This window comes from Pimephales promelas, chromosome 2 (assembly GCF_988280905.1).
Source record: "Pimephales promelas chromosome 2, fPimPro1.hap1.1, whole genome shotgun sequence".
NCBI classification, from domain to species: Eukaryota; Metazoa; Chordata; class Actinopteri; order Cypriniformes; family Leuciscidae; genus Pimephales; species Pimephales promelas.
Window position 1 is genome coordinate 36611575 of NC_142770.1, and position 9144 is coordinate 36620718.

Consider the following 9144-nt stretch of genomic DNA (forward strand, 5'->3'; position numbering starts at 1 on the left):
GTGAAAAATATATGGGGCCCATTTTGATAAACCGCATGGGTCAGATATGGGCAAACACAAGCAGTCCCATATAGGCTGCCTACATGGGCCCAAGGTAGTTCCCTCATAGGTAATCTCTATATGGGTTCTGAATGTGAAAAATATATGGGGCCCATTTTGATAAACCGCATGGGTCAGATATGGGCAAACACAAGCAGTCCCATATAGGCTGCCTACATGGGCCCAAGGTAGTTCCCTCATAGGTAATCTCTATATGGGTTCTGAATGTGAAAAATATATTGGGCCCATTTTGATAAACCGCATGGGTCAGACATGGGCAAACACAAGCAGTCCCATATAGGCTGCCTACATGGGCCCAAGGTAGTTCCCTCATAGGTAATCTCTATATGGGTTCTGAATGTGAAAAATATATTGGGCCCATTTTGATAAACCGCATGGGTCAGATATGGGCAAACACAAGCAGTCCCATATAGGCTGCCTACATGGGCCCAAGGTAGTTCCCTCATAGGTAATCTCTATATGGGTTCTGAATGTGAAAAATATATGGGGCCCATTTTGATAAACCGCATGGGTCAGATATGGGCAAACACAAGCAGTCCCATATAGGCTGCCTACATGGGCCCAAGGTAGTTCCCTCATAGGTAATTTCTATATGGGTTCTGAATGTGAAAAATATATGGGGCCCATTTTGATAAACCGCATGGGTCAGATATGGGCAAACACAAACAGTCCCATATAGGCTGCCTACATGGGCTCAAGGTAGTTCCCTCATAAGTAATCTCTATATGGGTTCTGAATGGGAAAAACATATGGGGCCCACTTTGATAAACTGCATGGGTCAGACATGGGCAAACACAAGCAGTCCCATATAGGCTGCCTACATGGGCCCAAGGTAGTTCCCTCATAAGTAATCTCTATATGGGTTCTGAATGTGAAAAATATATGGGGCCCATTTTGATAAACCGCATGGGTCAGACATGGGCAAACACAAGCAGTCCCATATAGGCTGCCTACATGGGCCCAAGGTAGTTCCCTCATAGGTAATCTCTATATGGGTTCTGAATGTGAAAAATATATGGGGCCCATTTTGAGAAACCGCATGGGTCAGATATGGGCAAACACAAACAGTCCCATATAGGCTGCCTACATGGGCCCAAGGTAGTTCCCTCATAGGTAATCTCTATATGGGTTCTGAATGTGAAAAATATATGGGGCCCATTTTGATAAACCGCATGGGTCAGACATGGGCAAACACAAACAGTCCCATATAGGCTGCCTACATGGGCCCACAAGGTAGTTCCCTCATAAGTAATCTCTATATGGGTTCTGAATGTGAAAAATATATGGGGCCCATTTTGATAAACCGCATGGGTCAGATATGGGCAAACACAAACAGTCCCATATAGGCTGCCTACATGGGCCCAAAGTAGTTTCCACATAAGTAATCTCTATATGGATCCTTAATGCGGAAATATATACAAGTATAATTGTGAATATAATGAACTATGGAATAAATATAAATTGTGCATCTGTAAATGACTTCATAAACTATACACTTGTAAAAAAAACATATCTGTGCAATCATTAAAACATTTATATACAGTATATTTATGATTTACAGTATAATCCTTGTTAAAATACCACTAACAGTTGACCATATTTAGTAGTGAGGAAATTTCACAAATGGACTTATTCCACAGGTGGAAACCTATCATGGTACCACGCTTGAATTCACTGAGCTCCTGAAAGCAACCTATGTTTTTACACATGTTTGTAGAAGCACCTGCATACCTAGGTGCTTGATTTTATACAACTGTGGCCATGGAAGTGATTGAAACACCCCCATTCAATAACTTGGATGGGTGTCCCAATACTGTTGGCAATAGGATACAGTATAGGCCACGGCTCTTCAAATCCAGTCCTGGAGTGTTGGCGTTCAGCAGATATTAGTTCCAACCCTAATCATTGACACTAAATATTCAAAGTGTCAACTTTTAGTGGTTTAATTTTGTTACTGCAAACTTCTGAGTTACTGCAATATGCTTATCTCAATATAGTTATACAAATGGTTCAAAATATCCCGAAAATGGTCACTGTACAATATGAAGAACGGGTTACAGAAGCTACTTATCTATCAAAATATTCTAATGACTTGAGATGGCTAGAATAAATCAAACCCCTAGCATCAGCCAAATGCCCTTATTCAATGGAAATACTCAAGAGTTTTCTGGTCAGTCAGTTAGTGACAATGTAATTCTAGAGATTTTAAATACTGGGGTTAGGGTTAGGGTTTTGATTATTGAAAGAGACTCAGTCCAGATGATGAAATAGCCCAAGTAAAAAAAGTTAGAATGCAACATGCAGTGTTTGAAGGGAAAATCAAAACTAAATTCAAAAATCACATTTGCAGCGGGAGTACAGAATGCACACAATGTACACAAATGTAACATTTTAATGCTAAACAGTTGAATTTTTTTTATCTGTTTGTTGAATCATGTCATGTCTTCAAGAAATCCATAACATTTAAATTATTATTATTTCTAATTATTAATTTCTAATTATTATTGTAGCATTTTATGATATTTTGATCAAAACACCACTTCAAAAATATAAATTTGTGTTGAAATAGAATCAGTATATTATTAACAATAATAAAAATAATGGATATAATTTCAATCTCAACAAGTGCAGAATAAACTTTTTTTGCTTTGTGCGATTTTGTTTGGGGTTTACGATTTTGTGTGTGTGCCTAAAGTTTAGCTTGCAGGATTACATTTTTATTCACACACTTTCATAAAAACAGTAATCAAATAATATAGCCTACAAATTAAATTAAACACGGATTTCTTAAAAAAAAAAAAATCATTACCACCATTTTTAATCATTACCACTGAAACAATAGAGTGCCGAAGTGATGACGTCACTTTGTAGGACAACCCGGAAGCTAGCGGCGCATGGGTTCCCTCGGTAAAAAAGCAATGCATTTTCCCCATAGACTTTTGGAAAATCGCAAAAAATAAGATCTGTGTTTAACAGAGGGTTGTGACCCTTACACGTTTTGTCTAGCAAGATAATATTTACAAGTTAATCCAAAATTTATATACATTTTGAAGCATATATAAAGATGTTAAAAAACACAATCAGACACAATAAAGTTTTAAAAAAAAACACAAGCAGGTTATAATTGTGTGTTCTGTCATAGATCAAAACGTGAAAATATTTAGAGGCTCTGTTCACCAGAGACCTTATTTAAGGAGATTTAGCAAAAACCCATTCAAAAAACCCATAGGCTTTAGAGCGAGGGAACTGTAATGCTAAAATGCAAATTCACTTCTGCGTTTTGGCCTACAGAGTGACGTCGTAACTTCGGTTGTTTCACCTTCTTTGATCATGATTGGTTAATTTGACTGTCATCTATGTAACTGGCCAATGACAACTGTGCGCGCCTTTTTACTGGTCAAGTTTGAAAAATCAAATACATTTGAGTTGATGACGACGGCTGCTCAGCAAGATTACTCGGTCTTTCAATTATTATTTTGAACTAATTTGCGATGTGACATGTAAACGAAGGAGAACAGAAGATGTGAACACACAGAAGACGCTCAGACTGGATGCGTGAGATCCTGCAATATTGGCGATCAGGTAAGAGAACATTTTTCTGTCTCCACTATCATTTTAGAAAAACTGAGATATAAACGTTTAGGTATTACATTCAAATAAGTGGATGAGAGTGTTAATATAGTTCATGGTTGAATATATAATGCAGATAAACAAAACGTGTGTGAATGGAGTTCATTAACTAACGTTACCCAGAAATGTTCTGTGTAACTTAACGTTAACGTCACATACGAGAGTTTTATAAACGGATAACGGACGTAGGCTACGAAGTTACCTGCAGTTGTGTTTGTAACGTTAACATAACGGGTAGCTAACCATATTTATCTGAAAGCAACGTTAGTGCTTCTGAGTAAGTGTATTTGATTGTGCTAAAGTGGAACTATTGCAAATATACTTTTGGTACACTTAATAGTGGTAACGTTATTACTTTATTTTTTGGTCGTAATATATATATATATATATATATATATATATATACATATATATAATGTTCATTGTGTAATAAAGTCTTCTTAGGTGATGTGTCAATAATTATGTTAATGAAATTGAAGTATAATTAGTCTGAAATGTGTTCTAATATATTCTGGTAGAAGTTATTTATTTATTTACTAGGGAAGTAGAATCCAAATGAGTAAAGTGACTGATATATTGTGAAAAGCGCTATATAAATATGATTTGACTGATAAAACGGTCATTTACTCTCTGAAACACTGGAATCTACAGAAGAGTTGAGAAATGTTATTGGTCTAACGTTAAATCTCTTATATTTTAGTAGATGCCCGTTTCTAAATATTTTGACATCACCTCTTAAAAAACTGACAACTGCTAATCTTAAGAGATTTGTTTATTTTTTTTATTATTTTTATATATCAAGCACTGGAAGAAGATTTTTGGGGGGAGAGCAGGCACCCAACATAGAGACAAATCCACAACGGCATGATTATCAACTTCATTATGTAAGTCAGTTTTAACCATTGCTTCTAAACCTTACATTGGGATTAATATATTATGTTGTCAAAAGTATTATACTCATCATCAAAAGTCATATCCTCTACCAGTGACAAATCTGAGTAACTAATTATCTTTATGTCTTTCTTCCTCTAAAGTGACAAAGAAAGGAGAACATGTCACCATCATGAGCCCTTTATTTAGTTCACGGAAGAACATCAAGGGAAAGACCCTCAGACGTGTCATAACAGGATAAATGTGGCTACAGGTAAAATTGTTTGATGGTTTGTTTGATTTTGGAGTAGCAATTTCTTTTTTTAAAGCTTCAATTGATGTGATGTGACATGTGTCCCCAAACTCGGAATTTGTGCTCTTCATTTCATCCATTCAAGTGCACACACACACACACACACAGCAGTGAGTATTAAACACACACAGTGGAGACCGGGGAGCTATTGGGCTATTTTTCATGTTCTCTGAATGTTTTATAATGGCAAATGTTGGTATGATATTGATACGTTTTGTTTTAATATTGTTAAGGACGCATCACCCCACCCCATCCCAGATTGACCAAGGATCCAGATGAGTACTGGCAATTTGGTGGAGGATTGCTCTTTATCTACTACATTGTACTGCCACTTCCGGTATGGATTTATTAACCTTTTTGAGGTGTTTTGATTGTACTTAATTTAATACATTTTTCAAAATTAGATTTTACATAATTTAATTAGAGTATTTAGCCCATGATTTACTCACCCTCAAGCCATCCTTTGCAACTATTAGTTTAAAAAAGCTCAAAAAAGTGCATCCATCCATCATAAACTCCACACGGCTCCAGGGGGGTTAATAAAGGCCTTCTGAAGCAAAAATTTTGTTTGAAAAATATTCGTATTTAAACTTTTTAAAGTAAAACAACTAGCTTCCAACTAAATAGCCATAAGCAGCCTACTTGCAAACTTATGCAATTGACCTATGGCTAAGCCACGCCCCCTCCACTCACTTGGACAAACAGTCAACATTCGGGGACAGGCGCTATGGCAGACATTTTACAGGAGGCAATTGGTGATTTTTGGAGACAGAAATATTATATATCATCTCAAAGTCACCTTAAGGGCCTTAACTATGCATTGGAGGGTTATATTAATAATTTTATTGTTGAGAAGGTCGATGAAAAGCTTCAGCTCCAGGCAAAAATGTAATTTACAGGTCACAATGTAAACGTGATATACCGCATATCGTTGCCATCACCGTTTGGTGCTACAGTATTTACATGAATCATTCAGCACAACATTGTTAACATTTGTTATCTCGGTTATTTACAGATACGTTAATTAAGCTAAGTGACATGATGTACAAAGCAGCTAGAAGGCTAACTTTAGTTGTTGTTGTGGTCTACCGCGGCGCATGACTTAATCGCATAACTTAATCCAGAGCAGACACTTATCTCTGTTGAGAAGTGGCTTGGGAAAGGGTAAAGAAATACACACCGTCGCCCAGTCTCTCGGGAACCTAGTGTCGGAGTTGTATGTACCCCATGCACACCGTTTGACCATTTTAAACTTAAAATGACAAAAAATGAAAACTGACTAACTGCAATGCATTTCAATGGACGTGGAAGCAGAGAATGTCCGAGTGTATTAGGTTAGGTGCGCACTGCTCATCGTGTTTGACTGAATGGCTTAGCCATAGGTCAATTTGTGACGTCAGAAGTAGCGTAGTGCATAATGGTGTAGAGTAAATATCAACTTAAAACCACATAAGTTGCACTTTACACTTAAGTGCAATCTGTATGTTTGCTTGGCCGGAAGCTGGTTATTTTATTTAATAAAGTTTTAAATATGAATATTTGATAATGCTTTAGATTACAGCCTGGAAAGTACTGCGTAATTAAAGCGATTTAACAGCGTAACCTTTGGTAATTATAGTGTACCTATAACATACTTACAATATAAGTATAAAGGAACAATATATTAAGTTTGGGGAATAAGGAGGTAACAACCAGGAGAATTAAACAATTATTTATACTATAAGTATTAAAGGACTAAAGGGTGTTTATCCTACTATTGTGATAACAATCTTACATTTGGGAGCAATTTCACCAGAAAATTGTACACTGCGTACCTTTTTGAAATAAAGGTGAACCAATACCTACTCTAAAATTATAGGCTTTTAAAAAAAATTACAGGGTACATATGCATTTATAAAGTCATCTTTTTTACTTAAGTGCACTGAAACGATACTATTGCAACTTTTGCTTAAATATTGGGGAAAGATACACTTGTTTCATGTGGTGGTGCTTGTTACCCCCTTGTTCCATGTAGTTACAGGGTAAGTACAATAAAAATACATACACAGTTTTATATCACTGACTTGGAAACCTTTATTTATTATACAAGCACCACTTACCCTGTAACCACATCAAACAAAATATATGTCCCAGTATTTAAAAAAAAATGCAATAGTCTTAGCTTTTCTTGCCTTGAAACATGTTAGCCAAAACTTAAACATCTGCACTTTTGCTATAATTTTTTTAAAAAATATTAAAGAATTGTATAAATGCCTATATACTGTATGTACCCTGTCCTTTAAAAAAAGCCTATACAGTATTGATACACAATTTTTACAAAAAGGTTTGCAGTGTATGTACTCGCTAAATTGCTCCCAAATGTAAGACTGTTGTATCATAATAGTAGAATAAGTAACCCTTATTTCTATAATACTTACAGTATAAATATATATTTTTAATTCTCCTGGTTGTTACCCCATTATTCCCAAAACTTTACCCATATACTTACATGCAAGTCCTTTATAGGTACACTATAATTGCAGAAAGTTACACTGTAAATTTCTCTTAATTACATAGTACATTCCGGGCTGTAATCTAAAGCGTTACCGAATATTTTTCTTACACAAACTCATGGCTTTGCTTCAGAAGGCGTTTAATAACCCCCTCCCACTGTATATGCGCTCTTTTGACTCTGTTGATGCCTTCAAATGCAGACTAAAGTCTCATTTATTTGTTCAGGCTTTTAATTAGGCACCTGTGTTACATGATATGGTCATGTACTGTCTATGCTTTTATTGTGTGTATTTTATGATATTAATGTTTTTGTTGTAAGGCACTTTGTTGCCTTGTACCTGTGAAAGGTGCTATATAAATAAACTTTTACTTACTTACTTAGTTAACCTAACCCTAATATCTGGCCGATTGATCGGAGCATTCCTAATTTTACTTTAAAAGTAATCATAAATCATTATACTTATTATGCATACTTTATAAACAGTTTTTTATTGATTTCCCAAATGCCCTTCCAGTGACATTCCAAAACCGTCACCATTCCTATATAATTTTTTTGCTGTTTTTTTTTTATCCTGAGTAAAAATTGTTATTCTGTCATAAGGTATTGTGACGTGTAAGTAACATGATTTTTCTAAAATCAAAATCCCTAAAAAAAAAAAAAAAAAATGTTTTGCAGAGGCTCTTAAGAAGACAACACAGATCAACTGGCAAGGAACTGAGAGGGAACTCTCAAAATAGTCCAGGACAAGAGATGGAGGAGAGTGTCTAGATGCGCAAATGACTGTCTGCAGTGTAAGCTGTACTGATAAATGTACTGTATAGTTGCTGCTTCTTCTAACTGTCACCAATTTATATCCTGTTCAAATGTTCAGTAAAGACTGGGTCAAATACAGGTTCAAAATATGTATTTTAACAAATAGGTATTAAATAGAACTCTTTAATCTGACATAAATCTGCTTCTTTAAATATTGTCCCTGGAATTTCAGAATATAGCATAATATGATGAGTAATTTTAATAAAATTGAAAATATTTCAATATCACTGTGTGCTCTAATGCTTTAAAACTTGTTTGTGTGGTGTTGCTACTCATTTAGATGGAGCCCAGATGATCCCTAATTGGGCCACATACATATGATTCCTAGTTGGGCCCCACCTAAAGCCCTGTGAAATCCTGTATAAAAGAAATCCTGAATCCTGAAATCCAGCAAGTTGCTGGGGCCAGCATGGAAACTATGGACAAACCCACTTAAAGCCCATATTTCAGCCCATATAGTAACCTTGTAGTACCCACAAAAAACTAAAGCTGGGACCAAGATAGGTCTTGTGCATGTGGCCCAGTTGGGGCCCACCTGTTTATAAGTGCGATCCTACATAAAACCCACCTGGGCGATTTACATGGCACCATTATGTAACCCGTGGACAATCCCATACAGAGCCCACTTTTCATTTCAAAGCCACATGGGACCCACATACAAATGTCGGCTGGGTTAAAGCTGGGCCCGAGATGGGTCTTGTGCATGTTGCCCACTTGGGTCCGGCCTAGTACCAAGTGTAATCCTACATAAAATTCATCTGGGCAATTTACATAGGGCCATTATGTAACCCGTGGACAATCCCATACAGAGCCCACTTTTCATTTCATAGCCACATGGGACCCACATACAAATGTCGGCTGGGTTAAAGCTGGGCCCGAGATGGGTCTTGTGCATGTTGCCCACTTGGGTCCGGCCTAGTACCAAGTGTAATCCTACATAAAATTCATCTGGGCAATTTACATA

General features: G+C 36.4%; 1 long non-coding RNA gene across 1 annotated transcript; it reads left to right on the plus strand.

The window, feature by feature from the left end:
• The first annotated feature begins 3450 nt into the window (after positions 1-3450).
• LOC120491735 (uncharacterized) lies at positions 3451-8402 on the plus strand. The gene is made up of 5 exons (XR_005625286.2): positions 3451-3642; positions 4493-4574; positions 4725-4834; positions 5107-5210; positions 8043-8402. It is a non-coding gene; the product is annotated as an uncharacterized LOC120491735 (long non-coding RNA).
• The last annotated feature ends 742 nt before the right edge of the window (positions 8403-9144 follow it).